We start from the raw sequence: 16,746 nt of genomic DNA, 5'->3' as shown, positions 1-16,746 counted from the left end.
GCCCTTGCACTGAGATGGGCCTCAACTCAACCAGGAGGTTTCAAAACTCTATGACTTCTGAACACATATTATAAATACACTGTCTTATTCACACAAATACCAATCCATTTGGGAATACTGCTGGGCTTTGAAGTTTAGTTTGACAGCAAATTCATGGACTAATTAATCACAGTATGTGAAAACTATTCCTATCATTGTTTCAAATAATCCTCCTTAATTTCCTGGAATACTTCCATGTTACAAACATCTCAAATTGTTACCGACTTTCTCTAGACAATTCATTATTTCATATCACAAACCCTACAGTTTCCCATTTAACACAAATAATTCCCATTTTTTCAGTCTCTCCTCTTATGAGAGTTTTCCAGGACTTTGTGCAGTTTCCCAGGCAGTTTCTCAATTCCCTCCAACTCTGCAGTCATGCTTCTGAGCTGGGGTGACTAATTGCACACAGTTTCCCAGTCAACAGTAGGATGTCCCCTGCTTTCTGTTACTAACATTAGAAGACTCTGTACCATAATTTTCCATTCCATTTCTTATGTACCTTTACATTCATACATAGATACTCATCAAGTCCCTTATGACCAGGGTGACATCCAGGTACTTTTTACAGTTTAATGACATCAGTTTAATGAATCAGTTTAATCAATTTAATTAATTTAATCTATTTAATGATTTGGAACCTGACCAAGCATGCTTTTCTGACTGTTTTCTGTTACACACATTTACATAACTTAGCATCAGGCTCAAAAAAATTAAGGTTTACAACAAGACTAACCTAGAAAAAAACAGAGGATTTTTCTTACACATCTCTTCTCTGAGGAAAGTAGTTTCTTTTTCCTGTCTGTGGCATATGATTTTTTGGGGGTTTGCTTCCTCAAGTTGCATAAATTCTTGGCATAGGCTTCTGGGGAGAGGTTTCCCATGTCCCCATGTAAATTTTCTTTGTGGTCCCTCAAGAAATAAGACGGTCCTCAATGTCTGACTAAGGTCTGGGCTGAAGGATATCTTCCCTGTTGAATTTGCCTCATTAAATCAGTGAGGTCTGCTGGCTTGCCTCCATGAAAGAAGATTCCACTTTTGTTTTGACAGGCAGGCCAAGAGGTTATTGTGGTTTTTGTTTTCATCCTTAATTTGTGCCAAAAGCAGACAACAAGGCAGTAGACCAAAATACTGGCTGTTGAACATGCTCTGGTACAGAGGGGAATCACCCCTTAGTGCCTCCAGGACAAATACAAATGCACTGCTTCAGTTAGGGGTGTTTCTCCACCCTGCAGTACCAACTCATGTCAGCAGCACAAAGGCTGGGACAAGTCAGGGTTACGGAGGTGGAGACATTCTTTGGGGTCTCTGAAACTTGCACAAGTCACTAAAAGATGCACAGATAACAGAAACCCCAATGGATCAACAACTACTATCAGGTCACAGCAAGATATGGCCAAACAAACTGAATGACTAGACAATGTGACTAGAGCATTGCCACCTTTGTGCATTAACCACCCTCATGCCCTTGCTTGTCAGTGCTGGGACATACCTGTTTCTGGCAGTTCCTCCTCTGTTACTGTGCCATGAACTGGCTACCCCTACTGAATTAGGTTCTAGAGACCTCTAGGGATGCCTGAGGTCCTCTTGTGCTCCATGCAGCCTCACCTTTCCTCTGACCCAGTCTTCCCCCCAAAACAGCCAGTCTAAGAGGAAACAGGGAAGGGAAGCATATGGGCTGTCAGGCTTACTGTAATAAGAAGTAGTCACCACCTTTCAGAGTGCTTTATAAATACAGTTATTATAAATAGCAAGTGCCTGCAGAAATGAAAATGAGGCATATGACAAGGAGCTGAAGGCAGGAGGAGACATCTGGATAAGGAAGACGCTCTCCTCAACAGCCATTTCAAGCACTATGACCTGCAGCTGCAGGATAAATCTCAGCAGTAGGTTGTTAGATGCCACTGACTGTGGACAAGAGAGAACAGCTTGTCATAAACAGAAAATAGCTAAGTGCAGATGCATGCGGAAATCCTCTTGCTGTTCTTCTGAAGGGTCAAGCTACAATAACTGCTCATGATATGCAGTTATTACTGCCACATTCATGGAAGAAATCCCTTAGAAGTCACTACAACTACTCACATACTAACAAGTGGTAAAGGACAGGTCAACTGGAGTAAGCCAAACCCCAGAGCAGGTGTGTCACTCCAGGTATCGATCATTAGAATGAATTAGACAAAGCCAAGGAATATATGCTGTGTGGGCCAACAATATCTTGGGACCAGAAATATGAATTATTTATACCTCCCACTGGATCTTCTCATATGTGGGCTTATGATTCTGCTACCCGAGTTACTGGAAAAGGTCTGAGGGTGGGTCTACAGGGAAAAATTCCATGTAAGGAGACACTGAAACTAGCCTCACTACTAAGAACAGAAAACTGTACTAGCACAATGGCCCAGACAGGTCGTTCTCCCTGCTGAGAAGGACATCTGTGAGGACAGCTATGCTATCTGAGCTTACACAGAAGACACATTACAATGCAGCACGAAACACATGTTTCCCTCTCTTCACCATGGGAACCCCAGTGAGAGACCAGAAGAAGGTGGCCTGTGAAATCATTCAGGTGAATTGTACCTACGAGGCAAAAGGAGGCTAAGTGAGCATGCAGCTGGTCCTGCACCAATGCAGGCAGAGCAGAACGGAGAAGAGCCTGACCACTGGAAGCATTTAGGTCACACTCTTCCAGAAGCAATGGCAGCTGGTGCCAATTTACAAAGAATAAGGTGCAGTTCTGGAGTTAAACTGATGAGATTAGTCTAACTGTGTAGGGAGTATGGAGTCTTTGAGTAACACCTGAAGGTGACCTGAGGGTCAGAAGGAGCTGAGAGAGATTATCTAATTGTTGCTGAACTGAGTCTGTGTTAGCCAACACTCAGGAGCACAGATTTTCTTCCCCAGGGTTCACTGCATCATAGTTAAGCAACTAATCAGCTACAACCTCACATCACAACTTGAGTTCTCATGAAAAACTCAATTTTCCCGATTTCCTGATTCTGCTCCAGTTTTCTGGAGAACCTGTATACAGGTTATTTTCTAGCACTGGTATGCAGCAGAGCCCCACAGCATTTGTCAGAGCCACAAATGCTCAGGTGAGTTGCACATCTGTGAACCAAGGGGAAGGCAGACTCTCCCAGTCCGGTACCTACCCCTTGTCCATATGACCCACCCTTCTCCAAGAACACAGCACGATTTAGTCTGAGGTAACAGTGGGTCCGAGGGAAGTATCAGGTAAAAACTGCTGTATATTTGCCAAGGTCTTCCCTACATATTTTCATCTTTTTTTCCCTGTAACTCCTAGAGGAGGAAATCTCCTCTTGCCAGAAGGAACTGCTAGCTCTCATCACTCTCAGATATCTGTGTCACCTGCCCAAAAAGCACAACAGGGCAGTAACACTTGCTCTCGACTTCCAGAATGATTTTGTGCTGGAGCAGAGAGAGATAGTTTGGTGGTAGTGCCAGTTTCCCATCAGTTGCCAAGTGTTAGTACAAAGCATTGCTGCCATCACTCAAATATTTATTATTTATCACTCAAAGGTACTGCCAGCCCCACACCCTCAGCACTGCACAAAGACCAACACATGGTCTCTATCCCAAGAGTTCGAACTCAGATGTTGAGCCTGAGCCAGAAGTTGCCATCACCTACGTTATGGTCACTCACGTACATTACAGCTCTGCCTTCTGTCTCCCTCCCATTTACAACAGTTGACAACTACATGGTTTGGCTTTTTTTTTTTCTGTATCTGCTGACATAACCACCAGCAGCTTTGCCCAGTAAAAAACACTTGCATACATCTGATGAACAGAAAAAAAAAACACTGTCTACGTGACCCCGAGGCTGCAACACAGCTGCTGTGGAGAGTGGGAGAGTTTGTGGACAAGCCTGCTCTTATGCTCATCTTAACAGGTATGTCTCTGCTTTGACCCACTTCTTGCAGAAAATGAACATTAAAATAATTTTCATCGAGAGAAACTGGAGCAGAATCAGGGACCAGAGCCATTTTTGACAGCCCGTTTCTTTCTCATTGGAGAGCAACCAACTTTCAGATGAATGCTAGGGCATGCAGGGAACCTGCTCAGCAGATAATGTGACAAATCCCTGCTAAGGTACCAACACAGCTGTCATTGATCATTGCTATGCATTTCACCCCCTGCCAGCCAAGATACCTCAGCTCCTTCAAGCCTTATTCTGTAGCCTTTCACACAGCTCTGGAACGGGGTGAATTTCTGGCTCTTCTGGACTTGCAGACTGGACTGCCAGCAGCACTTCATCAACATCAAAACCCATCCCGTGAAGCAGCACAGGTAGAAGACAAGTGAGTTCTCCCACCACCAGTTGGATTTCAGTGGCTTCCACAAACATGGGGACAAAATCTCGCTCAGTACTGTCCTTCAATTCCACAGCTACAGGGAGGCACCTCCACCTCCAAACCTCTGCCGTTCAACCACCTGCACCGCTCTCTGCATCTCTCACTTTCAGTTTGCTTTTCCTGGGTTTAACCATCAGAACCATGCCTACTGAGATATCACCCAGCATCTACAATATAGAAGTGGCTTTGGACTAAATATCTCAAGCTGACCCAGTTTAATAATATTAAACAGAAGGGTAAAAAGCAAACAGCTCTGTAATGAAAACTTTTTAATTTTTAAAGAGCAGATCTCTGGTGTCTGAGGGTAAACATAAAGGCAACAAGAACAAAGAGCTTGGAGCAGTGCTGCAAAAAAGACTTTGAATGTACATCATAAGTAAAAAAAAATCTGGCATCACCAAGCAAGGCAAGGAAATAAGAAGAGCAGGGCTCCTGACCAACCTGAATGAACAACCACAGCAAGAAAGATATTAGAGGTAAGTAAAACAGCATCTTTGGTGCTGTTTAGGCAAGAAGAATAATAGGAAGCCACAGCTATGACAGGTTAGATAATACAGACAAAAGAGGGTGCAGAAAAGGAAATGAGCTTTTGAAGTAGAAACAAATTCCAGAGGATGAATGCACTTAAGTCAGACAGACAAGATATTTTTGATCCCAGAACAATGAAACAATAGTTGTGTGATCACAGCTGGCAATCTGGCTTTTGATAAAAATACCTGTGAGGAAAAGAGGAAGGAGGGGAAGCTGTGTGGCTGGTGAATAATAAAGGTGAAGTCTGTTCCTCCTTCTTTTGGAACAGGTAAGTGACTCATGTCAGATTTATCAACCTGCTCTTAGTAGTACAAAAGCCTTTTAGAAAACATTGGAAAAGAATAGTAAAGACTGAGAAATAAATGAAAATGGGGCAAAGCACAATGCAGGGTTGCAAAAGGTGGGCTACTGTCTGCCTATCAGGAGTAATACCAGAGTGAGATCTTGACTCACCAGGAATATCAGATTAGAAGAAAATAAAGATCTCTGGGACAGAGAATTCATTTGTTTGCTATCATAGACACCTGAGAGGTGGCAATGGAGCTGTGGGCAGGCCATTCCTGAGTCCACAGCATACTCTCCCAGGCCACCTGCACTTTCTGCAATGCAGGTCCAGGTCCCTTGTATCTAGAGATCCAGCTGCACTTTATATTCAGCATTCTGCATCGATGCAGTGAGGAAGGCACACAGCAGTAATTGTATCTCCATCCTATGAATCCTTTTGGTCAGCTACAGTCACCAGAAGCTCTTGCCCATCTTTTAAGCATCTTAAGGCAAAGATTATCTGTGCAGTCTCACTGCTTAACAAATGCTCTTGTAAGAGTGGCACCTACTAGCTAGGCACAGCCTGTATGTGTTGGGGAGCGTTCCCATCCCACACAGCGCAGGAGGCTGCATCCCCTTTATTTTACTCCTTCAGACAAGCATTGTACACGCAAGCTATACACAATTTTTCCTCCACACTCCGATACAAATGTGAGTACACTGCATAGATATGTCCTGTTGCATGTCCTGTCCTCTGGCACACAATGCACCTACAGTTACACAGGTGCTGCTGTTAGCACCGAGCTCCTGCAGGAGCCTGTTCTGCAGCAGCACCACAGACACAGTCTGGTACACACCTACAGGAGCATACCTCGCTCCCTGCTCCCATCGGGCTGAATGGGGCAGAGACCTGGAGACACAGAAGTGGTTCTCAGGTCCCAGGGTGAAATAGGGATGAGAAGGAGCTGCAGTTCTGGAAGCAACCATAGGGTCACATTGCCACAGAGCTGCAAGCAGAATGCACTCTGCTGCGTGGTTTTGCTGGAAGACCTCTCCTTCTCATGTGGCATCCTGCACCAAAAGTCTGGGTTTACCTTCTTGACCAGGTGTAGTAAAGGCTGAAGAGCCTTGGAACTCCATAGGGATGGAGAGGGAGCAACCAGCTGAGAACCTGCAGCAGCAAAATGGTTCCTTCAGAAAACTGCTGCAGAAAAGGCTGTGCCAAGGATCAATCCCACCTCCACAAACCCCTCGAGGCCGCAAACAGCACTGACCAGCCCAGGGAACACAGTGAGAGGCTGGGGAATGACAGCACAAACAACACATTTACATTCCCAGACAATGACAATCCTGAATTTCCTCCTCTGTGCTCTGTCTCTGACCCACAATCCCCTGTTCCTCCAGCTCTGCAATGCCCCTCACACCTGCCTCTTCTGCTCCATGGTTTCTCTATAGCTCTGCCAAACATTTAGCATTTTATCTACATTTTCCCTGCCATTCTGCTGCTCCTGACAAGCCTAAAGATACTTTATCTGAATTATTCTTGTGTGACTAGAAAACTGCAGAAAGCTTTTGTCAATAGGTTAGGCCTGCCAAGTTCGCTCTTAGCAACACCTGTGTACAAGGCTGTGGGTGTCTGGAGGTAAAAAAGCAGATGTCCACTTCCTTCATACACCTTTACGACACCCATCAATCCAGACCCTGTATGATCTGTTCCTCAACAGCAAATGCTAATGTAACTTCCATTAACACCATTCCCCCAAACCACCTGCAACCCACATGCTCAGCATCTTCCCTAATCCCAAAAGACCGCATGTGCTTTTTGCTTATCACCTTTTGTTAATACATTCCCATGTGTACATTCCCCTACAGTCACATCACTGTACACACATACTGAAATCTCATTCTTTTCTTACTGTTATCACTGACTGTCACCCTGAGCAACGCCTCTCCAGCATCTACACCCCTATCCCACATACACCCTTCTCTTTGTTCAAGCCCTTCTTCCTTTGCATTTGCAGAGGCAATTTGATGGAAGGATTTGTGCAGAGGGTGGGGGAGGGAGAAAGAAGGAAGGCGGAGAGGGAAAAGATGGATTTGGCTATAACAAGACCATGTAATTAAGCTCTAGAAACTGGTATCCAGGTTGGACCCCCCATTTCAGTAATTAAAAGTAGTCATTCCTTCATTCCTAGATAACCTTTTCTCGTCCAGTATGTGAAAAGAGGCAGGCAGAAAGCATCCATTTACACAGACAGCACAGACACACCCTGGGCAACACAAAGGACTCCAGCCTTCACAGAACCCATGTACCTCTTAGCAGAAAAGCAAGGTTTTACCTGTCACAATATTTTACCCTAATGCCTTTTGAGCAATTGATTTACCAGTATTTAGGAAAAAAAAAAAAAAAAAGAAAAAAAAAAGGGAGAGGCAAAAGCCACACTGACAGCAGCCTTTCCTCTCTCTGCATCCTTTGTTTCTGTCTTTTCATGGAAGCGCTGTCTGTCAAAACAGCTTTTGAGCTGCATAGCAGCATCACCACCAGGGATGCACAGAGTGCATGGTAGCTGGCAGGACCAAAACAAACCGTGTGGGCTCGGCTGTCATGGCAGGCACAATGGAGAGCTGTGCGACAGCATTGTTGGGGTGAAGCACGGCTCGCTTCTGCACAACCAGCCTCAGACATGACAACCACTATTTCACAGCTACAATAGACAAATAGGCATTCTGCGCAGCAACATCAGTCTCCTCACTCGCTTACATCCATTATAATGACAGCAGCTCCAAAGCAACACAGCCTCTGAAGAGGCAAAGCAAGCCTAAAATATTTTAAGCTTCACTGGGTAGCTGGCAATCTCTACAAAAAGAAACCAGCCACTTTGTAAGACAATGAGCAGCCTGAAAACCATCAGCATGACTAATGCCCACCCGGATCATCTCTCCATCTCACCTTTCCACAGATCCTCCGTTCCCTGTCTCCTCTCACTGAACACGCTCTGCTCCGGCACTGCTGAGCACTTGGATTCCAGTGGGCTCTGCGCTCTCTCACCAGGATGCTGTGGGAAACAGAGTCAATTTTTTTTTTTTTTTCACAGCTGCATCCCTGGCAATGCAGAGGGTCTGCGCAATCACATCTCCAATGCTCCTGCTGCTGTGACGTTTCTGCGTGTGAAGGAGCAAGCCTGCCCACAGCACCACCGCTTCAGCTTGCAATCAGTCCCTGTGGGACCTCAGACAAGGCAGGGAATGGGAGGGAGTGGAGGAGAGGAGGAGAGATAAGTCGAGCTGGAAGATGGAGGATTGATTCCTACAGGAACCAGGGAGGGAGCATAAGGAGAAATAGAGACTAAAGCTTATGCCATAAAATAGAGCTGCAGCATCTTATTTAGTGATGGACTTGGGTTTCAAATGCTGCATGACTGCAAGCTGCAATATTCTCTCCTCCTGTCTTTGAAAGGAGAGCAAAAGGAACTGGAGTGCTATTCTCCTATGATTGATAATGGCAGACAGAGCCCTTGGAGATAAAATGCTAGTCTGCAAAGCAGCGCAGAGGAGGAGGAGGAGGAGGATGGGAGGACTTATTACTGAGCGATCAGGAAGACTAAAAGAAGCTTCTTGAAGCTTCTTTTACATTTCTGTAGCACCTTGTCCTGAAGAGCTTCACCAACAGTATCTAAATAGCATCCCTGAAATGCAGCCACCCCTGGAGTGAGATGCAACCACCAGTACTTCCCCCAGTGCCAAATACATCTGGCAGGAACAGGATGGCTGAAGTCCCTGATCAAGATCCCAGCAACTACTAATTAGAGCTTGTTATTAAAGTGATGCCTGTAATCTGGGATAAATCTTGGCATCTCCGCGAAGTGATCCACGGCAGATCTTCCTTCCTGAACCAAGGGGTCACCACCTACAAAAGCCCAGGCTCTTGGGGCCATGTGAAAGGATTTTTCCATCACTCCCTTTCAGAGGCAGCTGCAACCTGCTCCATAAGCAAATTAGTGCAGTTCCTGACATGTCACAGGTAGCTTCATCAAGGGACACCTGTGGTTACTTTAGTTTTTTCACCACAGTCTGCACATGACCACACACCCCATAAACTCAGCTGTGCGCCAAGCTGTACCAGGGGAGATGTTTCTAGCACTGGAACAGCTGTCCTGAGACAACCATCCTGGAGGGACCATCCACCTTATTCCACTTTGCCATCTAGCCCCGCTCCTACAGGCACCGCCCTCCGTTGAGCTAAGCAGAGCTCCCAAAATGGAGTGTCCACAATGGAAAAAGCAATCCCTAAGCCTGAACCAAACCCCATTTTCTAAACTGAGGCTCCATGGGGAGTGGGTAAATCAGAGTTAAAATGTCACAGAGACACACAGTTCAAAGAAAGGAAGAACCATCACATGCCTGAGTACTTTCTGCTTTATGCCACAATGCACCCAAAGCAGCAACCAAATAAAACAAATACAACAGTTCAGACAGTACAACACCTTGCAGAAGCTTCTGCCTCTGGACAGGCTAATACAAAAAGCTGTGCCAGAAAAATGCTAGACTCATTACTGGAAGCAGCTGCCAATTGTCTTCAGATCCCAGACCACTAGAAACCTTTAAAATCTCTCTTCAGGTAACATTCAAATCAGATTTCTGACCGAAAAAACAATGGCTGGTGGGTGGTTCCCGCCAAGAGCTCCAGAGGCAGGAGACCAGGACTTTCTCCAGTGCAGAGACACCCTTCCAGTGGGAAAAGAGAAAGGGCCTTGGGCTGGCTGTGGGCTGCGCGGGCTCTGCTACTCACCTCCAGAACACTGGGAACGATCCCTCAGCCCATCCCAAAGCTCAGGCTCTGCAGGTCCTTCCCAAGAGGCCAATGCATCTGCTCCATCTGTGGTACTTCACGCTCCCCAGGGCACTGCTTGCCTTCCCGTGGATGCTCGGGACCCACACCACCACCCAGTCCCGCTCAGGCACCAGGGACAAGCCCCAGGGAGGATGCAGGAGCGAGGGACGTACCTCCATGCCTGGCCATTACAGCAAGCAGAAACCTAGTCCTGACAGGCTCTGCTCCACCCGAGCTGCAGTAAATGAGACTATTTACTGTACTCCCATTAGCGTGCAGCCCCCGGACCCCCATACGGCCAGTCCCATTGTATTGTCAGCGTTAATTAAGGCAGGCTGAAGCAGACGTCTCCGGCCCCTTCAGCTGGGACAGTCAGAGAGCAGCAGCGAGGAAGGAGACAGAGAGTCTCAGCTGCGGAGCTCTGTGCAGAACAAGGAGCGTTTGTTACCCAGGAGACTCGTTCCCACAGCAGAGAGGAGAATGGAAACTATTTCGGTGCCCTCCCCAGTCCTCCACAAGCATTGCCAATGCTGACGACAGGAGGTATAAATGCTGGCAGGCTGCGTGCTTGCCTGCATCCCTGTCCCTGCCACAGGACACTGGCATTAACCAATTCACTGACAGCAATGCCTGCCTTGTGTAGCAGACATGCACACCAGAGCAGAGGGAGTCAGAGGCCTGTTAAAAATAAGAGCGAGCAATGCAGCAGACAGGGGCTCCCTCAGAAACACTCCCATTTACATATCTATTCCAATCGTGAACATTTGTATCCTTCGCCCCAAAACACATTCAGCACGTTCCCCCCACCCCACACTCACGTGGCCTTGCACCTCTGCAGCAAACACCCTTTTGCTGCATCCCCCTCCCAGGATCTTACCGCAACCGCAGTAAAAACTGATGGGCTGTCCCAAAGCTTTGTAGGTAGTAAGAGATTACAAGCACTAATGAGGAAGAATAAAGATCTGTCTTGGGGACTGTCTTCTAGGAGGTGACTTCTCTTTGATCACAGAGATAAGTCAGTGCGAGAAGGGGAGCATGGCTGACTCCACACCCTCATGCAAGGAGGGGAGCAGGGACACTGCAGGCGGGTGACTGCGTTCCTTAAAGAAGCAAGGTGAGGGAAATGACGGTGCCAGAACATGGCTGCCCTTACAGTAACAAGAGGTCCCTGTCCTGCATGGCCTGAAGTGGTAGGGATGGGTGCTTCCCACACACCACTGCACTGTGGGGTGCAGCTTGGCAGGAGATGTGGCCAAGCAATATGGACAGTGGGATCGAGTGCACCCTCAGCAGGCTTGCTGACACCAAGCTGTGTGGTGTGGTCACACACTGGAGGGAGGGGATGTGCCATCCAGAGGGACCTGGACAGGCTGGAGAGGTGGGGCCGTGTGAACCTCACAAAATGCAATATGGCCAAGTGCAAGGTGCTGCACATGGGTTGGGGCAATCCCAAGCACAGGTTGGGGGATGAGTGGATTGAGAGCAGTCCTGTGGAGAGGGACTTGGGGGTATTGGTGGATGGAAAACTGACTATAAGCCAGCAGTGTGTGCTCACAGCCCAGAAAGGCAACCATGTCCTGGGCTGCATCAAGAGAAGTGTGGCCAGCAGGGCAAGGAAGAGGATTTTCCCCTCTGGTCCACTCTTGTGAGATTCCACCTGCAGTGCTGTGTCCAGCTCTGGGGCCCTGTTTTGCCAATTATGAGGCCTAGCATAAAAGACACAGCCAGCATAAAGATGAACCAATAACCAAACTGTATTTGATACAAAAGGGTCAGTACATGGGTGAGCGCTGGGGGCACAAACAAGTCAGTCAGATTATACATAATCGACATCAATCCCACTGACCCCAACAACGACACCACACAACCAACAGTGGGTGGAATAAATGGTGAAATGCAGTCTCCCATAGAAAGAACAGGAGACAACCGAGTCAACAAGCCAAACACTTAAGACCACGGAAGCCACATACTGAATCTCTACACAGCCCACATTTACAAAAGCCAGACCTGACTGGAGCCCGGTCCCAGGGAGGCAGGAGGTCCTTCCCCAACAGGGAACTCTGCATAGGGCATCCACCTCACAGACAGACACTGCCCCTAACTGCAAGTGGTCCCGGCTTTTATCCCTCAGTGGGACACCTGACCTTTGCTTACTTAATGCAGACCCCTGGGGTCATTTACCCAATGGCTCTGTCTGCCAGGCTGGCACCACCCTGGAGGGAAGCCTAAAGGCAAACTCACCCCCCCTTTGGGAAGGGCTGTGGGAATCACCCACATGTCAACCTTAATTTGGGGCTTGGGGTTGAAACCCCAGCATTTCATTTCCCCAGTGTAAGAAAGACACAGACTGCTCGAGCAGGTCCAGAGGTGGGCCAAGAAGATGATCAGGGGCTGGAGCACCTCCCCTATGAGGACAGGCTGAGACAGTTGGGGTTGTTCAGCCTGGAGAAGAGAAGGCTCTGGGGAGACCTTATGGCAACCTTCCAGTAAAGAGGGACTCTTTATCAGGGAGTGTAGGGATAGGATGAGGGGGAATGGTTTTAAACTGACAGAGGGTAAATTCAGTTTAGATAGAAAGAAGAAATCCTTTACTGTGAGGGTGGTGAGACACTGGCACAGGCTTCCCAGAGAAGCTGTGGCTGCCCCCTCCCTGGCAGTGTTCAAGGCCAGGCTGGACGGGGCTTTGAGCAACCTGGGCTAGTGGAAGGTGTCCCTGCCCATGGCAGGGGGGGTGGGACTGGATGATCTTTAAGGTCCCTTCCAACCCAAACCATTCTATGATTCTATGAAAATTGCTTATCAAGCAACATCAATCTCATTATTCACAGGAATCCTGCATGTCAGGAAGGGTTTCTGCCATCTCACTTCCTTCCTCCTTGCTCCATGGATGTGAGAACTCAACACACACCATGTTCTCCCACCAGTGAATTCCAGTAAGGAGGCACATCCCATTCCCAGTGCCGGTCTGCAGCAGAACTCACCACTGCGGGGGAGCCCCATGTGCTGCACTCAGGCTGGACACAAGCTGTGTGCCTATCTGGAGAGCTTGCTGACAACAGCCAGGACACACACAGATGATCTAGGTGGAAAAAAGCCCAACACATTTTTGTCTTGGCCTCGGGCTCCTTCCTCCACATACTATGCAGGAATTGGCTGCTGAGGTCAGCACACCCCCACATACAAGAAGGAACAAACCTTTCCACTTTTGCTGCACATGTACAGCAAAATCATCCACCAGCAGCCCAAGCCTCTCGCCTAATTGCTGCACATCTGCTCCAGTGATCCGTGAACTGGAAACAGCTCAGCCCCAGATTCCAGCACGCTGCCTGGGCTGTAGCTTGGACACCAAGCAGCGGGCAGGAACGGGTCTTTAATCACCCCTCCCTGTTAAGCATGAGTGTCCACCCTCGCAACAGCCTGACAGCCCCAGGGCTGTCACCTCTCCACTGGATCTCATGGCTACAACCCAGCACAGGGAGCTGCCTGCTGCTAAACTATGAGTATTTTGATCTAGCCCTCATTACATTGATTGTGTCCATGCCTCTCAAGGAAACAGAAAGCAATATGAGCAAGCTCATCACCACAGCATACAATTTGTGCCATGCTATCTACGGGTGAAACAGCACAAACATGCCTAGGCAACACCTTATGGCTCATCATGACCCCATTTGTAGCATGGCCACAGGAGGGGTGGACTTAGCACTCTTTCCCATGCGCTGGACCACCCAGGAGCAAGATGGGAGCCACTCAGCACCTTTCCACCTCACTCACTGATTGTTCATGGCAGAAATCTGAACCCTCAAGACATGGCAACCCCATCCACCACAGCTAAGGCTGTTTCAGGAATACCAGAGTGGGATGTTGGTCAGAGCTGGACTAAGCCATGGTCTTGCTCAAGGGGAGCAAGGGGGACGAGAACACAAGGGCCATCAGGAAAGCAGAAGCTGCTGAAAACTCTATAAAAATCCTCAGAAAGAAAAAACAAAATCATTCCCACCCCTGCCAGCCCTGTCTTTCAAGGTCAAACAACCCCCAAAAAACAGATCAATACAGGATAATCATTACCAACATGTGCTTGACAACTTTTCTATTAATTGGCAACAAACATGGGAGTTCTTTGAATGAGGGGTCAGAATCGAGATTGAGAAAAGCACGCATTAGCTTAGTGGCAATGCCTGCCCTCAGTCCTCACATTTCCCCAGGGGGTCACTAACCCATCCCCTCCACTGAGCCTGCTTTCTGAGAGGATCTGAGGACAGAGGTACAGGACTCTGGGGTTACGCCAGTCACAGACACATTCACAACAGCAGGATTCACCAGCCTCCCCATGACAATCCTGTCCCAGACAGCCCTGCCCACTGCCCAGAGCAGCAGTACTGATTTCTTCAGGGCTAGCAACCCAAGGCAGGACTCATGCCTCCACATAAGAAAATAGCTTGAGATGAGAAAGTTGTTGCCTTTTTTTCCCCAAATTTGGATATTTCTTGTTTGGTAACAGAATTAATTCCCCCAAATTAATTCCTCTGATATTTAAGAACGTTCTCCAAATTTCCAGCTTATCTTTATCCATGCACAGCTCACCTCTATTCACTCAAGTTCCGAAAATGAGCATTAATGTCAGCACTTATCCAGTCTGCATTTAAAATTATATCAGCTGAGTTCTTTAATCACTTTATATTAGGTAGACTCTTAATTTCTTTGATCATACCAGTATCCCTTCTCTGGACCTGACCCAGTTTGCATACAGCCTTCAGAGAGTGACTGGAAATGTACACAGTCTTCCAAGCAAAGTTTCACCATGCCTTAATACACTAAAATTTTCCTGTCTCTGCTACAAATATTTTGTCCAATGTGTAACACTGGATGACATTTATCTTTTTCATAGCTGCATCATATTAGCTGCTCATAGTTATTCTGCACGTTACTGACAGACCCTGGGTTTTCTGCCGTCTCTCTTACTTTCCCTAATGAGCTCCCAGCTGAAGCTGAACTTTTTGTCCATTTCTCATGCACACAGCCATGCAATTTTGAACTACCCAATTCCCATTTGTATTATTTCTCAAGGACATCCAAGTTCTTCCTGCTGAATAACCCTGAACTGCCTCTGATGATGCTTCCTAGCTTTGTGTTAGGAAACATCACTAGTAAAATCTTACTTTTTAATGCTCAGAGCATGACTTGACATATTAAATAGCTCCCATTTTAAGGCTACTCTCTACAAACAACTTCCCTGCAGACCAGTAGTTCCTCTTTCAACACTCCTGTTATCTTGCTCCAGTCTTCTTAATTCTCAAAAGGTATTATGGATGGGGGAAGTCCACATGGGTTCAAAGGGAGGCAGGGCAAGCACTTGAGAGATCCATTTCAGCTTAGTAAACAGATAAAATATAATAGAATTGGCATATTCCCCAGAAAAAAAAATATTAGGGTACGATATCTGCTTGTCCTGCTCCCCCTTCTCCCTAGCTGACCACCTGCAACCACTTTTAGAACAAATCATACTGGGCAAAGTGGTTCCCAATCATGATAGTGGTTTCAGCCTTCCTCTATTAAGGTCAAACCCTTCCTATTGCTAGCGGCTGATGCCTCACTGCCCACGAACAGAGGCTTTCACAAGCTCCATAAAAAGTCACAACTATGAGATAGGGCTAGTGCTGGCAAGCCTCCCCATGGGGCTGGGCTCAGCTCCACATATGATACAATACTGAGATGTCTACAGAAAAACCAAACCCAGCACACAGCCTGCTGTCTGTCTCCAGTCCCTTCCCGCTCAAGATTCCAGTATGTTTGTACTGTTTTTCTAGGAAAGTGCTCTTATCAATATTTTACATGCAGAAGACTGGGGCAACGAGGAGATGTGAACCTCTTGGAAGGCTGTGGGAAAGGGACAACTGATCCTGCAACCCCACTGCCCATCTTTTAGCCCTAATACATAGTACTGCCCAAGCAAGAGCACAAAGAAAGAGCTGAACACTTCTAGGCAGAAGGAAATCAGGACAGAAACAACAGAGCAGCTCCTGAATCATGCCTGAATTCTCAGCTTCAATCTGACAAACTAAGCTCATAAAGCTGTACAGAAAACTTTGAACTAAAGCAAAGCCTGGACGTAACTGATCCAGACAGATTTCAGAGTGTCTGAAGCAGAAGGCCAGATCTAAGAGCAACCCTGTTTCTTCAAGCACTTACTCAAATATTGATGATAGACTGACTGGGAATATAAACTCTCTCACCCATCAAAGCCTTGGCAAAAGGAGCAGAAAGGGTATTGTTACAAAAAAGATATGCCATCTAATCTGGCAATCAATTGCTCTGAGCAGCCCATGGTTACAGTGGATATTAAGGTGTTATTGGCTTCGCTTCTATTAAAATTAGTTTTCAAAATGGGATCAATGCTGCCTCTACAGCACTATTTACCTAAACCATTAGTTTCACCACAACTTAATAGTTCCTCACCACCACATTACATACTACACTGGAGCTGGTGAATCTGGCAGCCACAGTATTCACTGGTTTGTATTCTGACCTCAAATAAAAATTACGTATTTCCAACTAAGCAGCTGAAAAGCTGCAGGGCTGAACTGAATCCACAGCCCTGAAACGGTTCGCTGTCTACATATGAAGTACACCTACAGATTGTACACTGCACGCACTGCTCAAGGAAGGTGAGTACTTATAGTTCCCATGATGTACACTGAAGCGGCATTCCTT

General features: G+C 47.0%; 1 protein-coding gene across 5 annotated transcripts in view; it reads right to left on the bottom strand.

The window, feature by feature from the left end:
* Positions 1–16,746, bottom strand: part of RUSC2 (RUN and SH3 domain containing 2) — a 64,725-nt gene that overhangs the window by 30,552 nt on the left and 17,427 nt on the right. For 3 of the 5 annotated variants that reach the window (XM_074931870.1, XM_074931875.1, XM_074931874.1), the window contains one exon: positions 8,158–8,263. The exons of 1 other annotated variant lie outside the window; for it this stretch is intronic. The gene's annotated coding sequence lies outside the window, so the exon portion shown is untranslated. Of the gene's footprint in view, positions 1–8,157; positions 8,264–9,996; positions 10,413–16,746 lie in introns of those variants that run through there. One more of the 5 variants, XM_074931873.1, reaches the window with a different exon arrangement.

This window comes from Athene noctua, chromosome Z, assembly GCF_965140245.1.
Source record: "Athene noctua chromosome Z, bAthNoc1.hap1.1, whole genome shotgun sequence".
In the NCBI taxonomy this organism is placed as follows: domain Eukaryota; kingdom Metazoa; phylum Chordata; class Aves; order Strigiformes; family Strigidae; genus Athene; species Athene noctua.
Note: the sequence above shows the minus strand (reverse complement) of the source record. Positions and strands in the feature narration are given on the sequence as shown.